The sequence below is a fragment of the Pinus tabuliformis genome, chromosome 2_2 (genome assembly GCF_031772625.1).
Source record: "Pinus tabuliformis cultivar Carrire ecotype Pingquan chromosome 2_2, CPIR1, whole genome shotgun sequence".
Classification (NCBI taxonomy): domain Eukaryota; kingdom Viridiplantae; phylum Streptophyta; class Pinopsida; order Pinales; family Pinaceae; genus Pinus; species Pinus tabuliformis.
In genome coordinates, this window is record NC_142300.1 from 62,402,995 (window position 1) to 62,413,972 (window position 10,978).

The following is a 10,978-nucleotide window of genomic DNA, read 5'->3' on the forward strand; positions in this document are numbered from 1 at the left end:
ACATGTTCTGTGGGGCAAGGTAGACAAAGAATTTATGCACTAGAAATTAGTTTAGATGGTAGATTTAGATTGCTGAGGGGTTGAAGAGGGCACGAGGAGCATGAATCCTCTTCAAACTATTGATAAACACAGAAAACCAAATGCATTCCCAAGACAAAGCACTGTAAATTAGTTTATTTTGTCTATTCACCTTGATTCATTTAGTTTAGAAGAGAGAGAGATGTGGATACATATAAAACATCAGAAAAACTCATTACAAAGAAGAAACACTACATAAACTCAATAGCTCAAGAATCCCACAAAAATAGCTGTGAAAACTGGTTTTATTCCTTGCCAATCTGTTGATACAATTACACAATGAGTGCACCACTTCCAAAAGAGTCCAACCCTTGGGAATGACTGACAAAACACATCATATAGACATCAAAACCACCTGAGCTATCCATCAAGGTTCGAATCCATAATTCCAGGAGCTGTTTCAACAACATATAAACAAGGAGCAAAAAAGGTAGGCAGTGGAACAACTTGCCTCTAAAACTAAGGAAACTGATACATTCAGTTCAAAACCACCTTTCTCTTGATGTATCTACCCTATCAAGTGTTTGACATCCATAATTACATCAAGTTACATCATTTACCATGCTAATTTCACCAAGAGAGCAAGAAAAAGTCAATTGTAGAGAAAACTAGGAGAAATTTGGCTTTTCTAGCAAAAATTGGCAAAATTCATTTAATGCGCAGCGCCAAAAATGTAATACGCAGTGATACTTTAGAGGTAATTTTGAACGTCTTACACTCCTCCAAATCAGGCCCAAGATGGCTTGTTGGAAAGCCCTGCTTGTCTAGTTTCTAGAAAAATTTGAATTTCTTGATTTGGAGGCCATTTGGCCCTCCAAAAGTTGTTTCTCCCAAGACTGCTTCCCGTGGGTCAAAAAAGTGGCAGAGAGGGCATTTTTTGGGTGCTTTTTGACCTTTTGGTGGCCAAGATCTTCACCAAATTTTCTCAGACTTTCTGGGTCTACTTTTTTTTTAATGCTGAATCCAAATGTGTAAGCCATTTCTCAAAATAGTGTCCCCATATTATAAATCCCTATGTAAAAATTTCCAAAAATGCAAAATGACCAAAATTTCTCAAAATTTCTTCGAAATTGGCAAGAGGCATCTTCATTAAGCTCTTTGTTGAGCTAATATTTTGAGTTTATCACGCTCTTTGTTTCTCCCTAAGGCCTTTTTCAACTTACTATTAAGCCTCTTCGTCCTTGACTTACATATCTTGTTATGGGTCAAATAGTGATAGGCCATGTGGTGAAGCATTTTCTTCTCTTTATTAGCCTTCCCAAGCAGCTTCTCAATGTGAATGTTCACCGTCTCTAACCAAGCTTCTCGGTCATTCACAATTTCTTGCTCAATGGAGGTCATCTTGACCTTTGCTTTCTTTTCCCTTTGCCAGTTTTCTTTGATCATCTGTAACTCCATGAGGTCTTGCTTGTCTGTCAACTGTTTGTTTTCCTACTCAAGATAGTTAATGATCCATTTGGCCCTCTCTAGATTTATTGACAAAGCATGTATCCCAACCTCTTTCTCTTTGATGATCATGTCTTTGATCCTTGAGTCTTGAGCACCCAAGTTAATGGCATTCACTCCTTGTACATCCTCATGATCAATCAAGACAAAATATCTCTCTCACCCTTCACTAGGATCCTCCTCATGCATCATTTTCTTTCCTTTATCTTTGTCTTTGTGCTGTTGGTCAAACTATACCTGTCTAGCTGAAGAAGAAGGCAAATCCCCTTCCACTCCCAGTGGAGATAACATTTTCCTGTGGTCTGGAGAAGAAGGTGAGACCCCTTCCACCCTTGGTGGAGATAATACTCGCCTGGCAGTAGCAAAAAGATTCCTAGTGCCTCTCTCATAAGTGACAAATACTGGCACTCCTGTGGTCTCGGTCTCTTGAACCCCTTGCTATCCTGAAGGTCCTCCTTCCTCCTGAGGCACTGATGGTGATATCTGAGGGTCCTTGAAGACTTCATGAGAAATGAAGGTCTCCCATGGCATGTTGATCAAGTTTAGCTGATGTAAGATAATGATCTTTATCAAAGAGAAGTGATAGATATTATTCAGCTATTGAGGGTATGGCTTTCTCTGAACAAAATGTGTCATCTTTTCTATGTTCCTACATATGAAATAGGGGAGGTTCATCATTCTCACCCTAGTGAAGTGCATCAACAACCTGATGTGGTATGCATATAACTGGGAAAACCTTCCTTCACAAGTAAAATACTTGATGATAATTTTCATGAGTGGAGCAAACCCGTCCTCCAAAATTTTTAAGGGAAACACTCTGCTAATTTTTCTATGATTTCTGGCCTTAATGTAAGGCTTGTAGTATTTCCTGTCAATATACTATCCTTTGTTCCACTGTTCACCTACATTTCGAATACCTGTTGCTTCTGAAATAATAGTAGGTGATAATGTGAATGAAACACCAGAAAGGTTTACTTGACCATTGTTCAGATGAGCCACAAATAACCTGGCAAGCTCATGGTGAAACTTGACCCTCTCCACGATTTCATAGAAATCAAAGCAAGAGTGATGTCTGAAACATGATATGGCAAATGGGTAAGCAAGCAATTCTCTCAAACTGATAGGCTCCTCCCTAATTATTTTTCCCCCTTTGTGAGGTTTCCTCTGCACATGCTTTTCCCTAGAACTGTTACTAAGGGTTTCTTCCTCCCTTTCATAATCAGTGTCACTCTCCATGGGTTTTGGTGACTGTAGCTACTAGTGAGGAATGAAGGAATGAGGTGGGGACAAGATGAGTATGAAGAGATTTTAAAAAGATAGAAATGAGTGAGGTGAATGGGGATGTGATTCAACTTGAGGGAGTGGAGGTTTTGGGGTTTTAGGGTTTAGATTTTGGGAAATAAGTTTAGTGAATTAGGGATAGGGGAAGGGATTTAGGAAAGAAATGAAATGGTAAGAGGGATAGGAAACAATGAAAATGACAAGAGGGAGAGCACCAATGGTTTTTTTTTTAAATTAGCATGTGAGGGATTACTTAGTGACCAATTAGGGTCTAAGAGGAAATTCAAATACATCTAGGGTTTGTTTTAAATGAGACCACACAACCCAAGAAACCAAGCACTAATTCTTCATTAGCAATAAAGATGGCTATACTTACTTGGAAAAAGGTATGCAAGGGCTTTAGATGAGATTTGATGCAATTTTGAAGTGTTTTGACTGTCCCCAATAGTTGTGCAACGCCGGTGAACAAGTGTGCAACGCACTTTTAATGCACAACGTTAGTGCAAAAATGCACTGCAGAAAAGCAATAAGTGCGCAGTACCCTTTTAATGCGCAATGCCAGGCAATAGGTGCGTAGTGCCAGGCAAACACCCCGATTTTTTGCTGTTCTTCCTTCACTTTGCTCAATGATAGTTGAAATCGTGTTTTTGGGCTCTCCTTAGCAAGTTTCCTTTAGTAATGAAGAAATAAAACACATGGATGTGTTTTTTATACTTTCCCTCCTTTTGATTTTTCATTAAGCAAAACCCACCTTCTAATGTTTTGATGGCTTTTTGAATACTCTGTTTTGCTGAAATTTGACTTTTTTGGCTTTTGTGGGTGGAATGATACTAATCTCATTGATCTTTTGCAATGGCAACAGCTGGCATCATCACCAAGTGACCAGGAGCAGCTTGTAGATACTTATTACATATAGGAACAATAAAATTACATAAATTTACATGAATGAAACCCTTCAGGTCTAAATGCTCTATTTTTCCTCAAGACATAGTTTTGAGATTAAAGAGCTTTATTGAGTTTGAAAAAAGGAAAATGATGACTTTTTGAACTTTTTACCCTCCTCATGTGTCTGCTAACCATTTTATTCATTCTGAATGACCATGATGAAACCCTAAGGCCTAATGATACTAAACCCTAGGACTGGTGAAAAATGAAATTGAAATGAATATGACAACAAGTCAACAAGTTCAATAGGTATATGACATCAGGGAAAATGTAATAAAACCTCTACCATCAGTTGATCCAAGACCTAATGGAATGCATCTGATTGAATGAGACACCTAACATGAATGCAAAAAGAGTAAATTTGATCACTGATGGCAGTGTGAAGACAATGACACTAACATTGGCTCCAATGGGGATGGTAGCTCCTTGGAGGTGCCAAGAACCACAGGTCTATGGGAAAGCAGACCACTGCCTTATCCATTGGGTAATATGGACTCAATAACCTTCAACAAAAACATAAAAACTTACATTATGGAACTTGACCCAATACTAAAACACAACTGAAAAACTGGAAAATATGCTCAAAATGGATCTTATTCAATAAAAACTACTCTAACTATTCCATTCATCACCTAATCAAGTGAAATGAAACAACCAATGCAGCCAAGTAATCATTCTAGTTGCTGTTTGCATTCTCCACAAGTGCTTGCTTATGAACAACAAGAGAGAACTACTGAAAGGCAACTCCCATGAAAACTTGTAAGCAGATCCGTTGAATACTATGGATTCTCTATCCGAATCCAAAAATACTACATAAGGATCTTGAAATTCATGTGCATTGGGACTTAGCTCATCCAATGGATTACTTTACTTCTCCTCATACCATGAATGCAAACTTTCATATGAGCTTTGTGACAAGACTCCTACTAAAAATGGCAAAGAAACCAGCTGCTGGATCAAGATTGTATTAATACTTGTTTTAAGCTCATAGGTAGCTAATGAGGAGGGGCTTTGACTACAGACATCATCCAACACATCAACTATTGGATCGTGAAAAACTTGAAAAGCCTATTGCAACCCATTTTCTATTGATTCCAATGAGATTGCATGGTTTTCTACAGGTTGCTCATTTGAAGATATACTATGCGAATGACCCTTCAAAAACTGAAATGATTCAAAACAAAATGGTATGAAATCATCTTGCATCATTTGATCATATGTGCCAGCTTCCAAGTTTCATCTGCAACCTGACATTCAATGGCATTCGAGGGCTACAAATATGGATATGACAAGTCTAGAACAAGGATTTCATTTCCCTCTAGATGGTCAAGATCGAAACTTATCGACAGTTGATTTCTGATAGCATGAAAGTTGTCTCTGATGATCTGAAACGAAGTAAAACAAAAAGGCAAAGATCCTTCACTTACTTAAAATTTTGTTGCACTTTCCTCCACACTTCCATAATTGATATGCAACGGCTGATCACTGTATTCGAGCTAAAAGTGAACTTCCTCCTCCCGCAAACCAGCTATTGATTTGTCTACACGATTAGCTTCTGTTTGGAGAACATAATCATCGTCATACTGATCAAATTGAGGCAAATCATTAGTATAAAACACACTGTCAAGCATACATGTTAGATCAATAGATCTCTCTTCTCCAAGATGATGTATAAAACAATCATTATCAGATCTATGACAACTGGGATAGGAAAGAAAATGTTTTAGATCGGTCACTTGTTCTTCTTCAATTAGCGAGCCATGGTCTTGAACATCATAATCATTCCTTGTGGTGATCTTTTGCAACATCTCTTCCATTGCACTTACCAAAATGTCGAGCTTTACCTCTAAAGATGTTTATTCCTCTAGATCTATGTTCTTCATCTCTTCTTCCTTCAACTTTGCCTTTTTGATCAACAAATTAGCCTCTACATCTACTGCACTATTTTGCATCTCCTCAAGTTTTGCAAGGTTCCTTTTCCTCAGCTGAAACTCCATTTTCGGATCAAAGGCTTCCGAGTAGTGTAAGAGAGCAGATCTAGGAGGAGGCCTTATATTAACCGGCATCGAAGAATAGACTTGGTTAAACCTGGCAGAAAATTGTTGTACTATCTCCCCTAGCTGTCTTTTCAACTGGTTATACTCTTCTAGAATCAAGAAAGGGTTCTGTCTGGCCACCCACTTGTCGAGGAACACCTTGATGAACTACTGGAAATTTGAGATGCTCACATCAGGTAGGGTTTTGAACCAACTTTTGACTTTGCCTTGCAAAGAAAGAGCAAAAATCCTAATACTGACATCCTCTTCCTCAACTTCAAAAAGGTCAAGAAAAGACTCAAAATTCAGTACATGTATCTCAGTAGTGATGTCGTTACAATCACCATCAAATCTTGGTAGATATAGGTCATGATTTTTGGGGAAAGCATGGGATATAGGAGGTAAAATCAGAGGCTTGTATAGATCTGGAATTTTACAAGGTGTAGGAGTATATACAAAAACTGCAGAATCAGTCTTGGTCTCTTGAGGTGCATCAGTTTGAAGACGGTCATCACAAGATTCAAAAGAACAGTCTTGATCAAGATTAAAGGCATGTGAATATTTGGTATTCACAATCTTCAAAGGGAAAGAATCAAATGCAGGTCTATGATCTTTTCTCAAATACAGTATACTTTGTAAAGCCTTCCTGACATTCTCGGGAAAAGAGAAGAAATAATTTATAACAAAGAATATAATGTCTTGGATGAAATTCCAACTTGAATACCTTATGTTTCCATATTTTCCTTTCATGATTTTGCTGGTCAGGTTCATCCTCCAGTGGAGTCCTTCAATTTGATGTCAAAACTGATTTGGAGTCACCAAGTGAATGATTTCAGCCTTCCACTTGTCCACCATCAACAATCAGATCTAAACTTAATACATTTTGCTGAGGAACATAAAAAATACATTCCTCAGTATGGTCACCACTATGTTAGAGCCTATATCGACCTCAGGCCGAAGGGACGCAATCCTAGGATAACCACAAACCACACTTAACCTGGTAGTTAGCCCTATCAGGTCAGCAGAGGGCTCTCTCCTTGTCAATCTCAGTAAAGATGACTTCAATTATAGTTTGAGATGACTGAATTGAAATTATATTTTAGGCTAGGTATAGTAGCTCAAGGGTTTTTGGTTGATTTTGATGATTGGTTGCTAGATCAAATGGAGCAGGCAAGTTGGGTCTGGGAAATCAAATCAGGGATACAGACATGTTCTGTGGGGCGAGGTAGACAAAGGATTTATGTACTAGAAATTGGTTTATATGGTAGATTTAGACTACTGAGGGGTTGAAGAGGGCATGAGGAGCATGAATCCTCTTCAAACTATTGAAAAACATAGAAAACCAAATGCATTCCCAAGACAAAGCATTGTAAATTAGTGTATTTTGTCTATTCACCTTGATTCATTTAGTTTAGAAGAGAGAGAGAGATGTGGATACATATAAAACATCAGAAAAACTCATTACAAAGAAGAAACAATACATAAACTCAATATCACAAGAATCCCACAAAAATAGTTGTGAAACCTGGTTTTATTCCTTGCCAATCTGTTGATATAAGTATACAATGAGTGCACCACTTCCAAAAGAGTCCAACCCTTACAAATGACTGACAAAACACATCATATAGACATTAAAACCACCTGAGCTATCCATCAGGGGTCGAATCCATGAGTCAAGGAGCTGTTTCAACAACATCTAAACAAGGAGCAAAAAAGTAGGCAGTGGAACAACTTGCCTCTAAAACTAAGGAAACTGATACATTCAGTTCAAAACCACCTTTGTCTTGATGTATCTACCCTATCAAGTGTTTTACATCCATAATTACATAAGGTTACATCATTTACAATGCTAATTTCACCAAGAGAGCAAGAAAAATTCAACTATAGAGAAAACTAGGCGAAATTTGGCTTTTCTAGCAAAAACTGGCAAAATTAATTTAATGCGCAGTGCCACTTTAGAGGTCATTTTGAAGGTCTTTCACTCATCCAAATCAAGCCCAATATGGCTTGTTGGAAATCCCTACCTATCAAGTTTTTGGAACAATATGAATTTCCTGATTTGGAGGCCATTTGGCACTCCAAAAGTTGATTCTCCCAAGACTCCTTCTTGTGGGTCAAAAAAGTGGCAGAGAGGGCATTTTTTCGGTGTCTCTTGACCTTTTGGTGGCCAAGATCTTCACCAAATTTTCTCAAACATTCCAGGTTTACTTGCTTTTTCATGCTGAATCCAAATGTGTAAGCCATTTCTCAAAATAGTGTCCCCATAAAAAGCGCAGTGCCAGTGGCGCTGCGCACCTATTGGAAATCCCTGTGTAAAACTCAAAAAATGAAAAATGACCAAAATTTCTCAAAATTTCTTCAAAATTGGTAAGAGGCATCTTCATTAAGTGATTTTTTGAGCTAATGAAGCTTCAGCCAAGATTTTGAGTTTATTATGCTCTTTTTCAACTTAGCCTTAAGCCTCTTTGTCCTTGAGTTACATATCTTGTTATGGGTCAAATAGTGATAGGCCATGTGGTGAAGCATTTTCTTCTCTTTATTAGCCTTCTCAAGCAGCTTCTCAAGGTGAATGTTCACCCTCTCTAACCAAGCTTCTCAGTCATTCTCAATTTCTTACTCAATGGAGGTCATCTTGACCTTTGCTTTCTTTGCCCTTTGCCAGTTTTCTTTGATCATCTGTAACTCCATGAGGTCTTGCTTGTCTGTCAACTGTTTGCTTTCCTGCTCAAGATAGTTAATGATCCATTTGGCTGTCTCTAGATTTATTGACAAATCATGTATCTCAAACTCTTTCTCTTTGTTGATCATGTCTTTGATCCTTGAGTCTTGAGCACCCAAGTCAATGGCATTCACTCCTTGTACGTCCTCATGATCAATCAAGACAAATACTCTCTCTTGCCCTTCACTAGGATACTCCTCATGCATCATTTTCTTTCCTTTATCTTTGTCTTTGTGCTGCTGGTCAAACTATACCTATCTAGCTGAAGAAGAAGGCAAAGCCCCTTCCACTCCCAGTGGAGATAACATTTGCCTGTGGTCTGGAGAAGAAGGCGAGACCCCTTCCACCCTTGGTGGAGATAATACTCGCATGGCAGTAGCAAAAAGCCTCCTAGTGCCTCTCTCATAAGTGACAAATATTGGAACTCCTGTGGTCTTGATCTCTTGAACCCCTTGCTGTCTTGAAGGTCCTCCTTCCTCCTGAGGCACTGATGGTGATATCTGAGGGTCCTTGAAGACTTCATGAGAATTGAAGGTCTCCTATGGCATGTTGATCTAGTTCAGCTGATGTAAGACAATGATCTTTATCGAAGAGAACTGATAGATACTGTTCAGCTATTGAACGTATGGTTTTCTTTAAACAAAATGTGCTATCTTTTCTATGTTCCTACATATGAAATAGGGGAGGCTCATCATTCTCACCCTAGTGAACTGCATCAACAATCTAATGTGGTATGCATATAACTGGGAAAACCTTCCTTCACAAGTAAAATACTTTATGATAATTTTCATGAGTGGAGCAAACCTATCCTCCAAAAATTTGAAGGGAAACACTCTGTTGATTTTGCTATGATATCTGGCCTTAATGTAAGGCTCATAGTATTCCCTGTCAACATATTGTCCTTTGTTCCACTGTTCACCTACATTTGGAATACCTGTTGCTTCTGAAATAATAGTAGGTGATAATGTGAATGAAACACCAGCAAGGTTTACCTGACCATTGTTCAGATGAGCCACAAATAACCTAGCAAGCTCATGGTGAAACTTGACCCTCTCCACCATTTCACAGAAATCAAAGCAAGAGTGATGTCTGAAACATGATATGGCAAATGGGCAAGCAAGCAATTCTCTCAAACTGATAGGCTCCTCCCTGATTATTTTTCCCCCTTTGTGAGGTTTCCTCTGCACATGCTTTTCCCTAGAACTGTCACTAAGGGTTTCTTGCTCCCTTTCATAATCAGTGTCACTCTCCATGGATTTTAGTGACTGAATCTGCTAGTGAGGAATGAAGGAACGAGGTGGGGAAAAGATGAGTATGAAGAGATTTTTTAAAAAGATAGAAATGAGTTGGGTGAATGGAGATGTGATTCAATTTGAGGGAATGGAGTTTTTTGTGGTTTTAGGGTTTAGATTTTGGGAAATAAGTTTAGTGAATTAGGGATAGGGGAAAGGATTTAGGAAAGCAGTGAAATGGTAAGAGGGATAGGAAACAATGAAAATAACAAGAGGGAGAGCACCAATGGTTTTTTTTTAAATTAGCATGTGAGGGATCACTTAGTGACTAATTAGGGTTTGAGAGGAAATTCAAAGACATCTAGGGTTTGTTTTAAATGAGACAACACAACACAAGAAACCAAGAACTAATTCTTCATTAGCAATAAAGATGGCTATACTGATGCAATTTGAAGTGTTTTGACTCTCCCCAACAGGTGTGCAATGTCGATGAACAAGTGTGCAACGCCAGTACAAAAATGAACTGTAGAAAAGCAACAGGTGTGCAATGCCCTTTTAATGCACAGCGCCAGGCAATAGGTGCACAATGCCAGGCAATAGGTGCACAGCGCCAAGTAAACACCCTGATTTTTTGCTGTTCTTCCTTCACTTTGCTCAATGATAGTTGAAATCATGTTTTTGGACTCTCCTTAGTAAGTTTCCTTTAGTAATGAAGAAATAAAACACATGGATGTGTTTTTTATACTTTCCCTCCTGTTGATTTTTCATTAAGAAAAACCCACTTTCTAATGTTTTGATGGCTTTTTGAAATACTCTGTTTTGCTGATATTTGACTTTTTTGGCTTTTGCAGGTGGACTGATACTAATCTCATTGATCTTTTGCAGTGGCAAGAGCTGGCATTATCACCAGGTGACCAGGAGCAGCTTGTAGATACTTATTACATATAGGAACAATAAAATTACATAAATTTACATGAATGAAACCCTTCAGGTCTAAATGCTTTGTTTTTCCTCAAAACAGAGTTTTGAGATTAAAGAGCTTTATTGAGTTCACAAAAAGGAAAATGATGACTTTTTGAACTTTTTACCCTCCTCATGTGTCTGCTGACCATTTTATTCATTCTGAATGACCATGATGAAACCCTAAGACCTAATGATACTAAACCCTAGGACTGGTGAAAAATGAAATTGAAATGACTATGACAACAAGTCAACAAGTTCAGTAGGTATATGACATGAGG

General features: G+C 38.2%; 1 pseudogene; it reads left to right on the top strand.

Moving 5' to 3' along the window:
- The window catches only part of LOC149191472 (1-phosphatidylinositol-3-phosphate 5-kinase FAB1B-like), a 167,508-nt pseudogene extending 156,823 nt beyond the window's left edge, over window positions 1-10,685 (top strand).
- Window positions 10,686-10,978: the final 293 nt, after the last annotated feature.